This window comes from Phyllobates terribilis, unplaced genomic scaffold (assembly GCF_046119375.1).
Source record: "Phyllobates terribilis strain yellow unplaced genomic scaffold, ASM4611937v1 Scaffold_10__3_contigs__length_209671492, whole genome shotgun sequence".
Taxonomy (NCBI): domain Eukaryota; kingdom Metazoa; phylum Chordata; class Amphibia; order Anura; family Dendrobatidae; genus Phyllobates; species Phyllobates terribilis.
Genome location: NW_027362770.1, coordinates 186,487,602 through 186,498,377, shown reverse-complemented (window position 1 = coordinate 186,498,377; position 10,776 = coordinate 186,487,602).

Below are 10,776 nucleotides of genomic sequence, written 5' to 3'. Positions count from 1 at the left end.
TCAAAACCCTAACCCTGACATACAAAGCCATCCACAACCTGTCTCCTCCTTATATCTCTGACCTAGTCTCCCGGTACATACCTGCATGCAACCTCTGATCCTCAGAAGATCTCCTTCTCTACTCCCCTCTTCTCACAATCGCATACAAGATGTCTCCTGTGCATCCCCCCTACTCTGGAACTCTCTACCCCAACACATCAGACTCTCGCCTACCATGGAAACCTTCAAAAGGAACCTGAAGGCTCCCCTCTTCCGACAAGCCTACAACCTGTAGTAACCATTGCGCCACCAAACTGCTGCACGACCAGCTCTACCCTCATCTACTGTATCCTCACCTATCCCTTGTAGATTGTGAGCCCTTGCAGGCAGGGTCCTCACTCCTCCTGTACCAGTCGTCACGTTTTGTTAAAGATCTTTGCAATAGTTCATGTATGTATACCCCTTTTTCACATATAAAGTGCCATGGAATAAATGGCGCTATAATAATAATAATAACTGCCCAAGGAGCTCAGAGAAAGAATTGTGGCAAGGCACAGATCTGTCCAAGGTTACAAAAGAATTTCTGCATTACTCAAGGTTCCTAAGAGCACAGCGCCTCCATAATCCTTAAATGGAAGAAGTTTGGGACCACCAGAAGTCTTCCTAGACCTGGCCGTCCAGCCAAACTGAGCAATCGTGGGAGAAGAGCCTTGGTGAGAGAGGTAAAGAAGAACCCCAAGATCACTGTGGCTGAGCTCCAGAGATGCAGTAGGGAGATGGGAGAAAGTTCCACAAAGTCAACTATCACTGCAGCCCTCCACCAGTCGGGCCTTTATGGCAGAGTGGAAGCCTCTCCTCAGTGCAATACATATGAAAGCCGGCATAGAGTTTGCTCAAAAACACACCAAGGACTCCCAGACTATGAGAAATAAGCTGAATGCATTCAGTTACAAATATATTATGAGTCAGGAGTCTGTGTCAGACTTTAGTCTGTGTCCATCACCTTAAGTGTCCATTGCTTAAGTGTGAGAAATATGAATTCTGAATTGAATCTGAAGTGAACTGAAGGTAACTGGATACTAAGTCACAATAAACAATGTTTGTGTTTGTTTTCACTCTCACCCCCGTAATCCTTCACCTTTTCCAACCACCCCTAATCTCTACACCTAGTAAGGAACTCTTCATCTCTCCCTCCATTCTCCCCACCCATCTCACCTTCTCCTCAGAGCTATTCCTCAACATACAATCCTTTGCCTCCAAACACAGACAGCCACCTCATGCCCTCTCCTGCTCCCACCTACTAACGCTTTCTCTGCTCCTCCTTACTGCCGGCGACATCTCTCCAAATCCTGGCCCTCCTCACCACATCCCCACAGTCACTTCCACCTCCTACCCACGATCTATCCCAAACTCTCGTAACCCTTGTAACCTTATACCCATCCGACCAGCCCCCGCTTCCCCAGTCCCACTAACAGGAGCTCTATGGAACGCTCGCTCCGTCTCCGTCCTACATTCATGACCTCTTCATCACCAACAAGCTTTCCTTCCTCGGCATCACTGAAACCTGCCTCATCTCCTCTGACACGGCCTCTCCTGCTGCACTTTCATACGGCGGATTCCACCTCTCCCATATCCCGCGCCCCACCGGCAAGCACGGTGGAGGAATAGGTTTTCTCCTCTCAGATAACTGCTCCTTCACCCATATCCCACTGCTACCCTCAATTACTCTCCCCTCTTTTGAAGTGCACTGCGTGCGCATCCCTCCAACCTCCAATTGGCTGTCATCTACCGCCCCCCAGGATCAGCCACCACTTTCTTTGACCACTTCACCACTTGGCTACTTCATTTCCTCTCCGTTGACATCCCCACTATCCTCATGGGCGACTTCAACATCCCCATTGACACTTCCCTCTCAGCCGCCTCTAAGCTTCGATCCCTCACTTCCTCCTTTGGTCTTACCCAGTGGTCTTCCACATCCACTCACAAAGACGGCCACACGCTGGACCTCATCTTCACCTGCCTCTGTTCCCTATCTAACCTCTCTAACTCACCTCTCCCTCTCTCAGACCACAACCTACTTACATTCTCTACCCTCTCCTCTCCAGGGAAACAATCCCCTCTTCACAAATTTGCATACCCTCGCAGAAATCTCAAACACCTTGACCTACACTCACTCTCTGAATCCCTTCTCCCTCTTACAGACATTAGTTCCCTACATGATGCAGATGTTGCTGCCACTTTATACAACACCACAACAGCTGCAGCTCTCGATTCGGTTGCCCCCCTCACACATTCCAAGGCTCCCACAATCAACAGACAGCCCTGGCACACCATCCTAACTAAAGAACTGCGAAGGGCCTCCAGGGTTGCTGAGCGTAGATGGAAAAGGTCCCACTCCAATGAGCACTTCATCGCATTCAAACAGTCCCTCACGACCTTCAAGTCCACACTCACTGCAGCAAAACAAGCAAAACAAACATACTTCTCATCTCTCATATCCTCCCCGTCTCACAACCCCAAACAACTATTCAACACCTTCAATTTTCTCCTCCGTCCCCCAGTGCCTCCTTCCTCTCCTCTTATTTCAGCAGAAGACTTTGCCTCATTCTTCAAACAGAAGATTGACACCATCAGACAAAGCTTTTGCTTAAAGCCCCAACAGCCCCTCCCCACACCTACTCAACCCACCTCCTCCAAAACCACATTCTCCACCATTACAGAAGATCAACTTTCCTCTTTACTCTCCAAATCACACCTCACCACCTGTAAACTTGACCCAATCCCATCCCACCTCATCCCAAACCTTACCACTATCTTCATCCCAGCCCTAGCCCACCTCTTCAACTTGTCACTAACAATTGGTGTCTTCCCCTCATGCTTCAAACATGCCTCAATCACACCCATCCTCAAAAAGCCCTCCTTGACCCATCCTCTCTGTCTAGCTATCGCCCCATATCGCTTCTCCCTTATGCCACAAAACTACTGGAACAACACGTCCATTCTGAGCTGTCCTCCCACCTCTCCTCCTGCTCCCTCTTTGACCGCCTACAATCTGGTTTCCGACTGCACCATTCTACTGAAACTGCACTGACCAAAGTTACCAATGACCTACTAACCGCCAAATCTAAGCGACACTATTCTGTCCTCCTCCTCCTAGACCTGTCATCTGCCTTCGACACAGTGGACCATTCCCTCTTACTAAAAACTCTCCTTATCTCTCGGCATCACAGACTTGGCCCTATCCTGGATCTCCTCATATCTAACAGACAGGACATTCAGTGTCTCTCACTCACAGACCACCTCCTCATCTCACCCCCTATCTGTCGGTGTCCCCGAAGGTTCAGTTCTAGGACCCCTGCTCTTCTCCATCTACACCTTCGGCCTGGGACAGCTCATAGAGTCTCATGGCTTTCATTATCACCTCTATGCTGACAACACAGAGATCTACCTCTCTGGACCTGACATCAACTCCTTACTAACTAAAATCCCACAATGTCGGTCTGCTATTTCATCCTTCTTCTCTGCTAGATTTCTAAAACTTAACATGGACAAAACAGAATTCATCATCTTTCCGCCATCTCATTCAACCCCTGACCTATCCATCATAGTCAATGACTGCCCACTCTCCCCAGTCTATCAAGCTCGCTGCCTTGGGGTAACCCTGGACTCTGAACTCTCCTTCTAACAACATATCCAAGCCCTTTCTACTTCCTGCCGACTCCAACTCAAAAATATCACCCGGATCCGCACATTCCTCAACCATGAATCTGCAAAAACACTAGTGCACATCCTCATCATCTCCCGCCTTGACTACTGCAACATCCTGCTCTATGGCCTCCCTTCCAACACTCTCGCACCCCTCCAATCCATCCTAAACTCTGCCGCCCGACTAATCCACCTGTCCCCCCGCTATTCCCCGGCCTCTCCTCTCTGTCAATCTCTTCACTGGCTCCCCATTGCCCAGAGACTCCAGTTCAAAACCCTAACCATGACATACAAAGCCATTCACAACTTGTCTCCTCCATATATCTCTGACCTAGTCTCCCGCTACATACCCGCACGCAACCTCCGATCCTCACAAGATCTCCTTCTCTACTCCCTTCTAATCTCCTCCTCCCACAATCACATACAAGCTTTCTCCCGTGCTTCCCCTCTACTCTGGAACTATCAACCCCAACACATCAGACTCTCGTCGACCGTGGAAACCTTCAAAAAGAGCCTGAAGACCCACCTCTTCCGACAAGCCTACAACCTGCAGTAACCACCACTCCACAAATAATGCTGCACGACCAGCTCTACCCTCACCTACTGTATCCTTACCCATCCCTTGTAGACTGTGAGCCCTCGCGGGCAGGGTCCTCGCTCCTCCTGTGCCAGTTGCCGTCACATTGTGTTCAAGATTATTGTAATTGTTCTTGTATGTATACCCCTTCTTCACATGTAAAGTGCCATGGAATAAATGGCGCTATAATAATAAATAATAATAATAATAAGGGCTGGTCTGATGAGACGAAGATAGAACTTTTTGGTGATAATTCTAAGCGGTATGTGTGGAGAAAACCAGGCACTGCTCATCACCTGCCCAATACAATTCCAACAGTGAAACATGGTGGTGGCAGCATCATGCTATAGGGGAGTTTTTCAGCTGCAGGGACAGGACGACTGGTAGCAATTAAAGGAAACATGAATTCGGCCAAGTACAGAGATATCCTGCATGAAAACCTCTTCCAGAGTGCTCTGGACCTCAGACTTGGCCGAAGGTTCACCTTCCAAAAAACAATGACCCTTAGCACACAGCTAAAATAACAAAGGAGTGGCTTTAGAACAATTCTGTGACCATTCTTGACTGGTCCAGTCAGAGCCCTAACCTAAACAAAATTGAGCATCTCTGGAGAGACCTGAAAATGGCTGTCCACCAACGTTCACCATCCAACCTGACGGAACTGGAGAGGATCTGCAAGGAAAATTGGCAGAGGATCCCCAAATCCAGGTGTGAAAAACTTGTTGCATCATTCCCAAGAAGACTCATGGCTGTACTAGCTCAAAAGGGTGCTTCTACTTAATACTGAGTAAAGGGTCTGAATACTTATGACCATGTGATATTTCAGATTTTCTTTTTTAATAAATTTGCAAAAATGTCTACATTTCTGGGTTTTTTTTCAGTCAAGATGCGGTGCAGAGTTAATGAGAAAAAAAAGAACTTTTTAGAATTTACCAAATGGCTGCAATGAAACAAAGAGTGAAAAATTTAAAGGGGTCTGAATACTTTCCATATCCACTGTAAACTGAGGGTGGGGTCTTTGCATTATGAGGTAATTCCTTGTTATGTCCTGGAGAGCCTTCCCACTCCGACTTTACTGTGTCTACCCTGGTTGGTGAAACATAATCCGATAGTGGACTGGCAATCCAGAGAAATTGTTGAATGGGGGGATTACTGTCACGAGAACTGCTTAAACATTTCCCTTTCTGCGGTTTCTACGGAGACCTTACCTGCGTTTTTGTCTGGTTTTGAGGATGTATTTTCTAAGAAGGGGGTGTCATGATTTGCCTCGCCTCCTCATCGTGCATATTACTGTCCTATTAACCTGACTCCCAAAGCTAAACTACCAAAGTCCAGACTTTCTGGCCCGGAGAGACAAGCGGGCAGGTTTGTGGTGGTCTATCTGGATGAAATTTTGGCTTACTCACCTGATTTTGAGACACATCATGGGCATGTTAAACAGGTATTATAGATATTAAGGGATAACAAACTATATACCAAACTAGGGAAATGTGTTTTAGCTGTCCAGGAGGTGCAGTTTTTGAGGTACCTGTTGTCATCATCAGGATTTCGGATGGATCCGGAGAAGATCCATGCTGTACTTTATTGGGACCATCCCGAGAACCTGAAGGCATTACAGCGCTTTCTGGGCTTTACTAACTTTTACCGGAAATTTATCCAAAATTATTTGGTAATTGTGAAACCCCTTGCTGACATGATAAGAAAGGGGTCTGATATTTATAAATGGTCAAATACCAACATGTTTTCCTCCTTCAGAGATGTTTTGCCACTGGACCTATACTCTGTCAACCCGGTTTCTCAATCTTTTATCGTAGAAGTCGATGCATTGGAGGAGGGAGTTGGGGCTGTGTTGTCTCAGGGTCCATCCTCTGGTAAATGGTGTCCATGCGCTTTCTTTTCCAAAATATTATCGCATGAGGGAAATAATGACGTTGGTAGTAGGGAACTTTTGGTGATTAAATTGCCATTAGAAGAATGGTGACATTGGTTGGAGGGGGCTGTCCATAATATTACTGTTATCGCGGACCATAACAACCTGTCATATCTTCAGTCTGCTAAACGTCTCAACTCTAGATTGTCCCTGTTTTTACTAGGTTCAATTTTGTTGTCACTTTCCGTCCAGGGGTCAAAAATATCAAGGCTGAAGCTTTGTCCCAGAGCTTCACTGGTGGTGGTGACCATGAGAACCCTGCCCCTATTTTGCAGAAGGGGGTAGTCATTTTGGCTTTGTACCCTGACCTGCAGGGAGAGGTGTTGGAGGCTCAGGGGGACGCCCCTGCCTCCTGCCCTTCGGGGAGGTTATTTGTACCATCTAATCTGCACCATAAAGTAATTAGGGAACATCACAACTCGGTGCTTGCTGGTCATCCATGTAGTAAGGCCTCTTTTCTCGTCGTTTTTGGTGGCCGGGGTTGCATCAGGATGTGGTTGAATATGTGTCTGCTTGCAGTATTTGCGTGCGTTCTAAAGTATCCCATACCCTTCCGTCTGGTCCTCTTATTCTGCTGCCTATTCCTAGCAGGCCATGGACACACTAGTCCATGGATTTTATTACTGACCTACCGGTATCCGCACGCAAGACTGTGGTTCTGGTGGCTGTAGATAGGTTCAGTTAGATGGTTCATTTTATTGCATTACCGGCACTTCCGAATGCCAAGACTCTTGCTCAGGTATTCATTAATGAGATCGTGAAGCTTTACGGGGTTACTTCTGATGTGGTGTCAGATCGGGGAACCCAGTATGTTTTTAAGTTATGGAAGGCTTTCTGTACTCGACTGGGGGTGAAGTTGTCTTTTTCCTCTGCCTTTCATCCTCAGTCGAATGGACAGACCGAGCACATTAATCAGAATTTGGAGACTTAGAGCAGGTGTTTTGTCTCTGAGAACCAGTAGGATTGGGCATCTTACTTACAGTGAGCAGGGTTTGCTATTAATAATCATCGCCAAGTCTACTGGCAGGTCTCCTTTTTTTGGTGCAAATGGTTTTCATCTACAGTTTGGTACCTTAAGTGGGGGAGGGGCTTCAGTAGTTCCTGAGGAGGAATGTTTTGCTTCGTCACTCTCTTCTGTGTGGCGGGGAGTTTAGAGTAATTTTAAGATCATGGGAGACAGGTACAAACGTATGGCTGACAGGAAACGCTTGTCAAGTCCGGACCTAAGTGTGAATGACTTTATGTGGTTGTCTACCAGGAATATCAAGTGAAGGTTCCTTCCTGGAAGCTGGGACCTATAAAATAACCCCGCCCACAACCCAGCAGCCACCGGTGGACCGCGGAAGAGGGAACCTCGGCTGCACCCACAACTTATCGTTACGTCAGCAGATGTCAGCGCCGGCTGCAGCCGGGGGTCACGTGCTGCCTGTGAACAGTCACCAATAGCGCCGCTCACAGGTAGTATCAGCAGCGCAAGGTAATTAGAACGGTTGTATCTATCATTAAAACACACTGGCATTTTTTTAAACTTACCGGACAACCCCTTTAAAAAATATGTGGTATCTCTTGAGTCCACCCCACTTCCGCCGCCCCAAATCATGGTTGATGGCAATTTGGAGTTCCCAATTTTGAGGATTGTGGATTCTCGTCTTCAGCGTCGTTCCCTTCAGTATTTGGTGCACTGGAGGGGTTATGGTCCAGAGGAAAATATGTGGGTTTCAGCATCGGAGGTGAATGCCCCTAGACTGGTTCGTTCTTTCCATGCCTCTCATCCAGATAACCTGGTCCTGAGTGTAAGAAGGCCACTCGTAGAAGGGAGGGTACTGTCACAGGTGTATCAGGTTTGACAGACAGTCATTCTGGATCTGGGTGTAGAAGGTCCCTGCGCTTGGCTTGGTAGACACCGTCTTAATCCTTTCATCTCTGTAGTTTAGTGGTATCCTTCTCTCGCTAGGACTCAGTAGTGATCTCTAACTTCTGCCGCTAATTGACACACCCTTGCTTGATCTTTAAAAACCCTCAGTGTCTCCAGAAAGTCGCCAGTGCTAGAAATATTTTCCTCTGGTCAGGATTGGATCTCTAGCAGTTGGCTAGTTTCTTCTTGGTGGATTGTTGTTGTCTTCTCTCTGGTGTCTTCTCAAAGATAAGTGTATCTTTGAGAAGACACCAAAGACACCTTGTTGGCTTTCCTTGTTTGTCTTTAGTTGCAGTGGGGGCTGACTAGTGCTCTCCTCTTCCCCTCAATACATAGAGCTAGATTTAGGGTCAGTTAGGGATTAGGTATCCTGCTCTGCGATAGATGCGGAACGGTAGGGGAGTCAGGGTGTTGTAAGATCTGCCTAGGGGTCTCCACTCTCCCTTATTGTTGGGCTTCCCCCCTTTTCCCATCGTCGTACACTTGGTCCTCCCCTTACCTAGCATGACACCCTAGCACAACCCTAACTGTAACACAACCCTAACCCTACCACAATCCTAACCCAAGCACAACCCTAACCCAAGCACAACCCTAACCCAACCTTCCATCGCTTTATTCTGAGAGCTATAACTTTTTTTTTGGGCTGATGGAGCTGTATGGTGGCTTGTTTTTTTTGCGGGACAAGATGACGTTTTCAGCAGTAACACTTATATTTACATTCGTCTTTTTGATCGCACTTTATTCCATTTTTTGTTTGGCAGTATGATGATAATCATAGAATCATAGAATCATAGAATGGTAGAGTTGGAAGGGACCTCCTGGGTCATCTGGTCCAACCCCCTGCTCAAAGCAGGATTCACTAAATCATCTCAGACAGATGTCTGTCCAGCCTCTGTTTGAAGACGTCCATTGAAGGGGAACTCACCACCTCTCGTGGCAGCCTGTTCCACTCATTAATCACCCTAACTGTCAAAAAGTTTTTTCTAATATCTAATCTGTGTCTCCTCCCATTTAGTTTCATCCCGTTGCTTCTAGTCTTTCCCTGTGCAAATGAGAATAAAGATGATCCTTCTACAATGTGACAGCCCTTGACATATTTGTAGACAGCTATTAAGTCTCCTCTCAGTCTTCTTTTTTGCAAGCTAAACATTCCCAAATCCTGCAACCGTTCCTCATAGGACATGGTTTGCAGACCAGTCACCATTCTGGTCGCTCTTCTCTGAACTTGTTCCAGCTTGTCTATGTCTTTTTTAAAATGTGGTGCCCAAAACTGTACACAGTATTCCAGATGAGGTCTGACCAAAGAGGAGTAAAGACCGATAATGACTTCACGTGATCTAGACTGTATGCTTCTGTTAATACATCCCAGAATTGTATTTGCCTTTTTTGCTGCTGCATCACACTGTTGACTCATGTTCAGTCTATGATCTATTAGTATACCTAAGTCTTTTTCACATGTACTGTTGCTTAGCTCTATTCCTCCCATTCTGTATATGCTTTTTTCATTTTTATTGCCCAGATGTAGTACTTTGCATTTTTCCCTGTTAAAAACCATTCTGTTGGTTGCTGCCCACTGCTCCAGTTTATTTAGGTCTTTTTGAATCCTCTCTCTCTCTTCTCTAGTATTAGCTATCCCTCCTAGCTTTGTGTCATCAGCAAATTTAATCAGTTTACCCTCAATTCCTTCATCTAAATCATTGATGAAGATGTTGAACAATACAGGTCCCAGGACAGAGCCCTGTGGTATCCCACTTGAGACATTCATCCAGCTGGATGTGAAGCCATTTACAACCACCCTTTGAGTCCGATCACTAAGCCAGTTATGAATCCACCTAACAGTTGCCTGGTCCATTGCATACTTGGTCATTTTTTCAATAAGGATGGTGTGAGATACTTTGTCAAATGCTTTGCTGAAGTCAAGATATACTATATCTACAGCATTTCCCTGATCCACCCAGTCAGTGATTCTGTCATAGAAGGAAATTAAGTTAGTCTGACATGACTTGTTAGTTACAAACCCATGCTGACTCTGGTTAATCACTTCATTCTTATCCAGGTACTTACATACATGATGTTTAATAATTTGTTCAAAGATCTTTCCTGGTATAGAAGTCAGACTCACCGGCCTATAGTTCCCTGGGTCCACCTTCTTCCCCTTTTTGAAGATAGGAACAACATTTGCTCTTCTCCAGTCTTCTGGGACTTCTCCTGTTCTCCAAGAATTTTCAAAGATTATGGAGAGTGGTTCTAAAATTTCTTCTACGATCTCCTTCAGTACTCTGGGGTGTAATTCATCTGGACCTGGAGACTTGAACTCATTTATGTTAGCTAAATATTCCCTCACAATCTTTCTGTTTACAGATAACTTGGATTCTTCTATTCCTTTAAAAGGACAGTGAAAATCAGTTGATGTTACATTTTCTTTCTGAGAGAAAACAGATGCAAAATAGGAATTAAAAAGTTTGGCCTTCTCAACATCCTCTCTTACCATTTCTCCATTTTCATCCTGTAAAAATCCTATAGCATCTTTGACTTTTCTTTTACTTTTGACATACCCCCAAAATCCTTTTTTATTGCTTTTGACATCTCTTGCAAGCCTTAATTCATTGTCAGCTTTAGCTAACCTGATACGTGCCCTGCAGGATCTGCAGACTGCATTATAATCTTCTT